Below are 11,345 nucleotides of genomic sequence, written 5' to 3' on the forward strand. Positions count from 1 at the left end.
GCACCTTGCAGTGTTCACGCCCTGGCACAGGGAGGCGGGACGCGGGGCACCGTCCCGGGGGTGTCCCCACATCTCTGCAGGCACCGTCCAGGAAAGTCTCCCAAGTTCGCTGGAGGACGGGCAGGTCACAGCCACAGCCCTGTCGTTTTCCAGCTGAACTTGGGTTTGTGGGTGATCGCATTCACCCTGGGGCACGAAGACGTTGAATACCACTATCCAGTCGCGGGAGGTCGTCGGGCACGGTGGGCCCGCCCTGAAGGCTTGCGGAGTCTGCAGCTTGCATCAGCCTCGTGCTCTGCAAGGAGAGCTCCGCCTGCCTTCTCTGTTGGAGGACGGCAGGACGGGGCTCTTCATCTCCCCCCAGTATCACAGGCAGATCCAAAGAGCAGGTCTTAAGAGGATGGAGCTTCCCCATATGAGCTTGTGGAAGCACAACCTTGGTCTGGTTTCAGGGGCACCTGTGAAGCCTGTATGGCGCAGTCCCTATGTCCCGCTGTTTCTCTGGGACCGGGGGAGAGGTGGGGGGTCCCTGCTGGCGCGTCCCCCATCTGACGGGGGGGGGGATTGAGATGCCTCTTGGTGGCGGGTGGGGACGCATTACCCGCTGTGTGAGATGTCACAGAGTTTTGAAACTCCACCAGGCTCCGGTGGCTTCCAGATGCTTGGTAACGCGGCACGGACACTCGGAGCGCTCCCGAAGTGGTACAGGACAGCCCCGTCCCCTGGAAATGAGAGCTCGTGGAAGAGGAACAGAGTGCTGTCCTAACCCAGAAGTGACTCACTGCTGTCGAAACGGGCCACAGACTTCATGGGCGCTTCCAAGTCGAACGAAGTCCGTGCAGGAGACGCTTGAGGACATTTGTCTTAACAACTCAGTCTTACAGAAACGGGGCCTTGTCCGGGAAACGGGATGTAAAAAGAGCCTGGTTCAAGTCGAACGTGTGAAATAAAGGAGAAGCACCAAATAGGGAGCAAAGGGGGGGAAGAGGCCCACGAGGCAAGGCTGCGCAACTCCGGAAAATCCGCGCTGACGGATCTCCGCATCCGCCGCCAGCGCAGGGCTCCCTGGAAGCGAGACCAGCGCGGTGCTGGGGGGTCGTCGCTCTCGTCCTACTGACTGGACCCAGCCCCTCAAACCAGCGCCGCGCGGGGAGCAGCTGAGTCACAGGCTCTGATGGGAGTGGGGGCGGCGGCAGGACCCCCCCTCCCCTTGTTTCTCCTCTGTGCCGAGCTGATTTTCCAGAGTTTGGGATCCAGCAGAATGGGTCCAAGAAGGAGCCAAGGAGGTGGCAGACCGCCCGGTGTTTTCAAGAAACACAGGGTCCGGCCCTTGACCTGGAGGACTCCCGTGGTCAGGGCTGAGCTGGACAGACAGGTCTAGGACCGGTCCCTGGCTCCGCCTCCACCTCCGCCCCCGCTCCCCAGGCAGAGTCCCAGCCGCCCTCTGCACTTCCTCTTGAACATAGCTCCGTGTCTTCATCGTTAGTAGCATCGACGGAGCCCAAGCCTGGAGACCTGCCTGGACATGTCCAAAGGGCTTTCTCCCTGACCGATGACTCCTTGGGACTGGAGACCCAGGTTTGGAGTCATCACCGAGAGGGGACGCTGGACGCCTGAGCGCGCGAGCCCCCGGAGGAGGGATGTGACCGTGGCCGCTCCTGGGATCTGAGGTCAAGGAGGTGAGGGCGGACCTCGTGGACCACATGCCCCTGCCCAGCGAGGTGACGCCTTCTGGGGAGTGGTGAGCTCAGTTTTGGAGCCGTGGGTGTGCAGGTGCACGAGGCGCCCGCGTGTCCTGCAGGGCCGCAGAGCAGAGGGCCTGTAGCAGGGCTGTGGGGCGGGGACGGCCCCCCTCCTCCCCCCCTCCTCCCCCTCCGTCCCCCCCCTTTTCATTTCTGTCTTCTCTGAGCCCCTCTCCCCTTCCGAGAGCACCAGGAGCAGGGAGGACTTCGCGTTCCTTCTTCCTGTTTGGAGTGGGAGGAGCACGTAGGGATGTCAGCATCTGTGTAGGGGGAGAGGGGCGCGGAGAGCGCTGGACCCTGAGCTGGCGTCCTCGCTGCCTCGGATGGGCCGGGCCGGGCTGGGCTCGGGTCCCCCGAGTGGGAAGAAGAGTCACGGGGGGGTGGTTTGGAGGCCCCTCCCCTGTGGCAGGGCACAAACCCACACAGAGGGCCCCAGTTCGTGGAGGACGTCTCCGTGTCCCCACCGTCAGCGTCAGCAAAAGCCTCAGGCAGAAAGGCAAGGGGCGGAGAAGGGTGTGGGAGATGCTGGGCGCCCCCGCCACATGCGCGTGAGAACGTGAGAGCCCCGACGCTCCTCGTAGTAGATCCATCTCTCGGGGTCTGTCCTGGCAGAGGAGGACCTGGCTGCGGTACCGGCGTGCATGGGGTCCCCCCAAAGTCATGTCCACCCAGAGTCTGCGATTGTGGCCTTCCTGGAAATAGGATCGTGGCAGGGGGAACCGAGGGTGGGTCCTGAATCCAGTACTGCTGTGTCCTCCCGAGCAGAGGGCCGCTGGACTCGGGCACTGGGGAGACAGAGGCCAGAGGGACACGTCCACCAGCCATGGAAGGCCGGGACTGCCCGCAGCACGAGGGGCAGGCGGGGCTCTCTCCTGGAGCAGGAGGGGGGGTTTCTGGTGTTTCAGACCCCCGGACTCCCGGACTCTGTGGACTTGGCCACACAGTCCCAGAAAGTGAGTATGCTGGCCCTACCTGGGCAGCTTCCCGCACTGGAGACGGATTCTCCGACAGTTCCGCAGCTGAGGAAGCTGCGTTCCCTTCCAGGGGCTCCCGGAGGAATCTCTTCTGGCTTTCTCCATCTGGCTCCACGCGGGTGCCCGCGTACCCCCGTCTGCCCAGTGGGCAACACAGCGTTCCCCTGGCTCCCTTTTGGCCACCTCCTCCCACTCAGAAGGTTCTCATGGTTCCACCCTCCGACGTGGCCACTCAGGACCACGTCCCCTCTCAGTGCCCGTACGCCCACATGCACAGCGTGCAGGTGTCCGCACGTGGACACAGGTGGCGGCCGCTCCTCTGTGGCCGGCCACCCACATCCCAGAAGGCCGAAGCCACTTGTGCGAGCGAGGCCGTGACCCGTCGTCACAGGAGAAGTTCCTGATGCCCCCGAGTGCCTCGCACGCACGCTCGGCGGGATGCTCCATCGCTCCCTCTGCGCCCGGTGGTGCTAATAGCCAACAAAATTAAAGATTTCGTGGCAGATCCAGACATGAATTTTTATGCTTCTATTACTGCATACATTTGCTCGGTGCAAATGTGAACAAGAACAAACTAGCATTTGCTGCAGGAACGGAATTAGGAAGCGAGCAGGTTTGCCCATAAACCCCACGCTGGCAGGGGCCCCGGTGCCGAGAACGCAAGCACGGTCACGTCCGCTGCCTGCCTTCCTGTGTCCGGTGCCGGACTCGCGTTTCGCTCCATCCTGAACACGAAGGCAGCCGTGTTCCCGAAGTCAAGAAAGCTACAGCAGCCGTTTGTACCAGCTGAGAGTTAAACATTTACCCTGCTCCTTACGGCACGTTGAACAGCGCTTCATTGCACGCGCTGCTCCAGCCAGGATCCCGTCTCCGCCGGATGGACCGCTCACCCGCTCGGCTGCTCTCGCGGCCCCCCCCAGCAACCCAAGACCCATCAGGGAACTCGGCAAGAGGAGCCCCGGGGCTGCACCGAGTGACATCCATGAAGCGGAAATGCGCAGATGCTCCCGGCTCTCCTGCTCTCACTGCCTTTCTGGGGGGAGGGTTGGCCTTCACGGGGAACCCAGGCTTGCGGAGAGAGGACGGGAAGTGCATCAGGAGAGGGAGTTTCCTTACGAAGAGACGGACCCGTTGTATTTCTCAGACAGAGCCCTCATGTTGCTAAGGCCCTTTCTTGGACCTGGCCGATCCCCCGTGCTCAGGCTGCCTGAACCTTCCAGCCCCTACGTGGGCTTCCTTGAGTTACGGAGTCGCCAGGGCCCCACCTGCTGGCTGGCGTCTTCGAGGTCACTCACTGCTCGCAGATGTGGTTGCCGGGGTGGCCGGGAGCCCAGGTGGAGCAGTCCCGCCCTGGGAGCCACGCTCGTCTCCGGTCACACCGGGGCCAGCCTTCTTGGGCCCGCGGGCTTGCCTCATTGCCTTGTGCGCAGCTACTTGATGCCCTGATGGTGCTGGTGGTGTTGGCCTGTTAGAATGTCTCCCCCGGGGTGCCTGACATTTTAATCGAACAGGTGCACGTGGAACAGCCGGCTGTGGCTGGCACATGGCAGTCAGGGTTAGAAATGGTGGCATGTGGCCCTCAAGGTGGCCTCTTAAAGCTAGAGAGGCTGCTTGGGTGCCAACAGTGCACCATGAGTCTTTTTCTCCATTCTCTATCAATCATGGGCTAAAATTCAGAACAGCATCGTCACTGACTAAATAATCCCCACCCACTAACCCCCAAACGTCCCTGTCCTTATGCTCAGAACCTGTGATTATGTTCCCTTATGTGGCCAACGGGCTTTTGCAGATATGATGAAGTTTGGGATTTTGAGATGGAGAGATTATCCTGCATCGTCTGGGGAGACATGGAATCACAAGGGTCCTCGTAGGGGAAGGGGGAGGCAGGAGATTCAGCATCACAAGTGAGGACAGAAGTAGAGGGCAGAGTCTGGCGTTCAAGGCCGTCTTAGAAGATGGCGGAGGATGAGCCCCTTGCTCTGCGGGACTCAGCCTTGCTGTGCTCACCCTCATCCTGGCCCTGCTGTTCACGTCCACCCGCTTTCTTAGTCCACGGGATAAAACACACACAGCAGGCCCCGGGAGCCCAGCAACATCTTTTTGGACTGCTTTGACTAATTGCAAATGGGTGATTTATGTAAGAAATCTCCGTTCACTAGAATCTACAGCTCCGCTGCTCCGTGAGTCCCGTGTCGATGCTGGAGCTGGAAGGGACGGACGCACTTCAGGCACGATCACCGGAGCCTCCGAGCGGATTCACGCTTGCCATGTTTAACTTTAAACTCGATCCAAGCTGGGTAGACCCAGAGGACTTCCTGCTCACTGCTCCTCGGGGCTTAGATATGTCAAAGACATAAACCAGACCACAGAGTTCAGCAGTTTGTAACATCCTGGACCCCGTACCAAGTGCAGATCGTCATCCACGATGAGTCGCGGTGCCTTGGGACAGGGAAGTCAGAGGCGACTTGGCCCATCACTGCGGATCAGATGTCACATTCATCTGTGGCTCCTGTCATTCCGCCATTCAACAAACACCGCAGAGCTGCCTGGCTCTCTTACATGGGGGGAGGGGGTGGAGAGTGGTGCAGCCATGAACAGAGCAAAGCCCCAGCTCCTCTGGAGGGAGGCGGACGGTAAACACATAAGCGAACCATAACACGGCTCGAAGTGTAAGGACTGCGGCGCACATGGTGGAGGATGGTGGTGTGGCCTGATGCCCTGTGGTGAGGCAGTTAATGCAGAGCAAGACTCTGCAAGTGGACGAAGGCCCTAGCCCGCAGGTCCCTGCCCCTTCCTGCCAAGCAACTAAGCCCACCAGCCTCGGGCTGTTCTCGTCTGTCCTGCCCTCTAGTGGCTGAAAGTGGAACTACGGGCTACTTTCAAAAACTGGTAGGGAGTTTTTTTCCCTGAATGCCTCTACTAGAAAAAAAATGTTGTTTAAGGCTACACACTGGGAGCTAGTAGATAAATCAGTCCTGGAGAGGCGAAGCACAGCACTGTGGTTGTAGCCGACCATGCTGTATTATAAACTTCGAAGCTGCTACGAGACCGGATCTGCCTCTCGTCCCGCGGCCCCCCTGTGTCTCGGTGTTCTCTGCAGTCTCTGACAAGGACACCTGCACTGGGGTTAAGCCCCCCACCCCGAGACAGCGTAGGCTCCTCTCCATCCTTCCCTTAATCACACCTGCAAAGACCCTCTTTCCAAATACACTCAAGGATCTAGGTTGTTGTGAATTTGGAGCAACACCACTCAAACCACTGCAGCCAACAGTGGAAAATCAGGAGATTCTACATTTAAAAAAAAACGACTACTGAACCCCTGAAGATACCAGAAAATAGGTCAAGATGGTGCTGGGATTCCAGTCCCTAGGGCCTAAGTGGGAGCTGCCTCCCTTGGAAAGGTGTCTTTCTGATTTGTCACGATTCCTCCCTCTCCGAGGAGGCACACATGCGCCTCTGCCGGGCTGGGTAATGCATTTATGTCACCTGCCTGGGCTGAGAAAGGTCCGAGTTTCTGGCCCTTGATGCGAGAGAATCAATAGTCAGCAGAAAGCGCTGAATAAGCAGCCGGTCCATTATGGCCATACAGAGTGAAACAAAAGCACCTTCTCTCGGAAGGTCCCTCAGCATGAAAAATAGACTGCGTAGCTGTCTTCAGGGCCTGCATAACACCTGGGCGAAATTCTCTGTCTCCAGCAGGGAACTCACGTTACAGCAATTTTTATCATGTCAATGAAGAAAAGCCTTTCCTTCTCACACTCTTTAGCCCAAATTTGCTCTTCCTTTCTGGAGGAAAGGTCCTCCAAGAGACAGACTTTATGCAGTCTTCCTTTCTTGTTCTTTGCTGGAAGAAATCTGACTTATGTTGCCAGTTAGGCTACAAAGGCACCATACTGGAGAATTACGTTGCTGTCATTAAGTTGTATGTGACGGAGTTCATTGGTTTAAATAAACAAAAAGCCCAGATGTGGATTTCAGGTACAGCTGGATCCAGCAACTCACAATGTGTCGTCAGGACTCAAATTCTTTTCACCTTCTTGATACAGTTTTGTCTGTGTTGACTTTACTCTCAGACTGTCTTTCCCCCACAAGATTGCAAGACCTATTGATCCCCAGGAATCTCAGGCTTTCATTCTACCAGCTTTGAGTCCCATGAAAAAAAAAAAAGTTCCACCAGAAGTCTTAGCATTGATCTCACCAGCTAATCAGCAGGATTTAAGACACATGCCCAGGAAGGTTCAAGGCTCTGGTTGCCCAGCACCAAGTCACATACCACCCTGGAGAGGGGTCAGAATCAGTTCTCCCAAACCACACAGATAAAGCCTGGGGAAATATGGCTCCCCAAGGAAGATCAAGTGGACCGTTCCCACAATATGTAACGTGCATGTTATGTGTTTTTTACATATTCTGTTTATTCAGTGGTCCATCTTCCTGCACTCTGGAATAGTTTTCCAGCTTCATTCACGGATACACCTGCCTGGGTGGCTCTACCTTACTTTCTAAGTAAGATGTCCAGAAACCGAAGCTGCCTTTCCCCCATGAGTTATCATCAGCACCAAACAAGATCTTCCTATTAAATCACCAAGCACGGTGCTGCGCACCACTCGGGTTCCGCCCCGCGGGTGGTCTTCCGTCAGCCCCATGCACCTCTGTGTGAATCTGAGAGGGCCCTCCTGGGCCAAGGAGCCGGCCTGGCATGGCCTCTAACCTCAGGCTGCGTCCTGTGCAAATAGTGACAAAGCCCAGACTAACGCTTGCAAGCTGGCCAGCGGGGTCACCGAGGGAACAAGCCCAGGGACCTGGGACGCTAGGATGTGTGTCTGCGTCCGGGGGAGCACAGCTGGACCGGGACCCTGAAAATGAGGAGGTGGTCCTGGAAGGGGGATCCGGAACCCAGCAGGGCACACAGTGCTTCCAAGTCCCGGGCACTCGGGCATCATGCGGCTTTGCTGCTCCAGGCTTCCTGGGGCTGCTCTCCCGAAGTGCCGTGAGCTGCGTGCTGACACAACAGACAGTCATTGTCTCGGGCTTCCGGAGCCCAGCAGTGCTGGATGAAGTGCAGCGGGCAGGACCGCACTCCCCTGAAGCCTCTCTGGGAGGCGCCTGCCTGGCCTCTTCCCGCACCTGCTGCAGCCCTCGGTGCTCCCTGACGCCGCGACACACCACTGCAGTCTCTGCCCCCGTGGTCGCCTGGCTGTCCTCCCTCTGCGTCATCTTCTCTGTCCCTAAGGACCCCAGCCATTGGACTCGGCCCACCCCAACCCAGCAGGTTGGCCCTCTCCACCTGCTTCCACCTGCGAAGACCCTGTTTCTGAGTCAGTTCACAGCACACATCTGTGGGTCTCGGATGTATCTTATTGGTAGACACGATTCAGCCCACAATGCCAAGTATCATTAGTATGTTCTCGAAACCGTCTGTCTTGGCCCACCTCCACGGCAGTGGGCACAGACTCCCCAGGGACACGTCCTGGGCCTTCTACTTTCTAGATGAGAAAGGAGGCACATCGTGGTACTCCACGTGCTTGTGGCCGGGCTGAGGAGGAGAATGATCGGACCTGCCCTTCAGGGGGTCGGGGGAATTCTATAAGCGAGAGTGTATACAGGGCCAGGAGCAGCGCCTGGCGCACAGGAGAGGGACCGCGGGTGTCCTTACATGACGTGCGGGTGTCCTTACATGGCGTACTTGAAAAGACAGTGGCATCCTGCCCTTCAATGGAAAGGCACCCACGTGGAAGACAGTCGTCAAATCAAATGTCGCAGAAACAGCTACACACAGCCCCTGCCCAGGCCCCCAGCCGCTGGACTTGGCGCAGCGTTAACGCCATGCCGGCCCGTGTCTCAGACCTTCTCCTTGACCTCCGGGGAGCTCCAGTCTGTCGTCTGGACTGTGTGGGTCAGCGCTACTGAATGCCGTCACGGGCAGCCTCCGACGGTGGCCCCATGCAGTGGACTCGGGCTTCCTTCAGGCCCCAGCTTCCCCTGCCTGGGGTCACGGTGGGGGGGGCGCTGTGTGTGCAGCTCCTTCCTGGGGAAGGGGGTGAGCACAACTGGTGCCGGCCCGCTCAGCCGTCTCCCCGGAGACCAGAGAGCCCTCCCTGCGGCAGGAGGAGCAAGTGGCTGCTCTGTCAGCTGTCGGTGTCTGTAACACGAAGCCCCCCGTTGTCTCAGAGGCCGCCCTGAGAGTGGGACCTGCCAGCGGCAGAGCTTCGTGACTGCCTCTGCACACGCACAAACACATGAGTGCATATCTCCGGGCACACACCAGAGTGCAGACACGTGCACAAGGACACACGAATGTGTGCACACTCAGGTGCACGCACGCGCACACGAGTGCATCTCAGGGCACACAGCATAATGCAGACTCACACACAAATACACAGTAATGTGTGCGCACATACACACACACACATTCACTCACATCTGAGGCTCGGCTTGACCTCTGGCTCCCGCCAGCCTCTCCAGACGCCAGCCTGGAGTCCGGGCAGGAGAGGAGGCGAGGCTCACTAATCCGATCACAGGGATTAAAGGAGCGAGGGGCCGAGCTTGCCCGTCGCACCGTACTTCTCTCTCAGAGCTTCTAAGCCTTGCGCGCACAGGCCATGCTACACAGCAGGCCCCTCCTTTTTAAATGAAACGACACAGAATTCCCTATTTAGAAAATAATGCAGGAAGCACGGCTGTGGCGTAAAGGAGACTGAGACAAGCCCCCGTGCCGCCGTCCGGGGTCGGAGATGCCTTGGAGCCTGCCGCGAGCCCGCCGAGCCCTCCTCTGGGAAGTCTGTGGTTTTCTCTCTTTCTTGTCTTCGTTATTTTATGACACGTGTTTGTGTCCTAAAACACGTTTTTTAGATTCGTGTGCGGCGAGCCGTTGCGCGGAGGAACGTGCGTCGACGTCAGTGCTCTGGCCGCGGACACCGCTCTGCCGAGACACCCAGCCGTGCGTTCTCGCTCCCACGTGGCTCTCTGGCACGTGGCTGTGGCACAGTCCCTTTATCGGCCGTCTGGCCACCAGCATTTGGGGTGACCCAGAGTTTTGCAGGAGCAAACGGACCTGCGTGCGGAGCGGCGGGGACGCGTCTGTCACACCTGTGTCTCCCCCAGAGGGAGACTCCGCCCGAAGTTGTCTGTCCTGACCGGTGCCCCCTCGCCCCGCCGCAGGCCAGCAGTGAGGACATCAGGGGCTTCAGTTTCCCAGATGGACGTGTGTGATGACGGGAAACATGAGCTCTGGAGATCCCTGCGGAAGTCCAAGGCCCCGGCTGCCCCTGCGTAAACCGCGCCCCGACAAGTGACTGGGTTAGGATTAGCTTCACCTGTCCCTGCCCTGAGACTCAGAAAAGGACCTGCAGTTCCCCGGGGGAGGTGCCTCCCGGAGTCAGGCAGGAGCACCGAGGCCACATCAAGCCACGAGAGCCCATGGAAAGCCTCTGCCTGGGGCCGGGGTGTGACGGGCAGCCCAGAGCCATCCCGTGGCTGAGCCCGGCGGTGGGTAGAAAAAATACATCCCACTCGCAGGGACGCCTTCGCGAGGGGGCAGTGAGAACATGTGGATCCCCGCCACCACCTCATTTGTGCTCCCAATGGCCGCAGGCCAGCCCCCGAGAACTATGGGTTAGTCCAGCCCCAGAAGGAGCCCACGGGGGCCGCGTGGCCGCAGCAGAGGGCATGGAGAGGAGCCCGGGGAGGGAGAGGTGTGGTCGCATGGCGCAGGACCTGGAATGTTTCTGGGAGTGAGCCGGACGGTGATGTCGGGCAGTGATGTGATCTGAGATTTTAAAGAACGGCTCCGTTTGCCAGGGAGAGACTCGGGGTGCAGCGTGAAGTCAGGGAACACCAGATGGTGCGAGAGGAGGGGAGGGAGCGTTTCCGCCCCAGTGGCTTCGGGCCCCTCCCTGGGCCACTGGGAACCAGTGAGCGCTCTCGGGGGCCGGGGGGGTGGTGCAGTCCGCGTTTTGGCCTCGAGGACCATAGCATGTCAGTGAGAGGATGTTGGGTGGGAAGACAGAGAGTGTGTCACTGGTTGGAGGAACGGCCCTGTAGCGAAAGCTCAGAAGCCAGAAAGAGTCTAGAACACGTTCGTCTCAGGAGCTGGTGGTGCGTGCCCACTGGGAGGGCGGCTCTCCCGGCCCTCCTGGTTTTGCAAAGGAAACATCCATCCCTTGGCTCAAGAAGGATGGCCGCTCATTTATCATCTAAGCCGAGACATCCTCGGGAGTGGCAGTTTCCGAAAGAACTAACACCCCGTACTTTCGGTATCATCTTTGTGGACTGACAGATTGGTTTGATGATGTCCGATCCCTGGGATGTACTCAGAAACTGTTTTCAAAAACTATAGTGTTTTCTAAAAGGTAAGCTGCGTACGTTCCAGAAAAAAAATCTTACTACGTTTTACGTGAATACTTCATATTAATTTAAAGTAAAGTAGGCTAATTATCCTTGGTGGATGTATTAGAGTTCTCCAGAGAAATTGAACCAGTAGTGTATGTCTGTATATGTGTGTGTGTGTGGGTGTGTATGTCCCTATAGAGACACACAATGACACATATAATATTTCTATACATAAACAATATACACACATGTGTAAGTATACCCATACATTATATATATGTATGTGTTCTGTTCATATAAA

The sequence above is a fragment of the Mustela nigripes genome, chromosome 8 (genome assembly GCF_022355385.1).
Source record: "Mustela nigripes isolate SB6536 chromosome 8, MUSNIG.SB6536, whole genome shotgun sequence".
NCBI lineage: Eukaryota > Metazoa > Chordata > Mammalia > Carnivora > Mustelidae > Mustela > Mustela nigripes.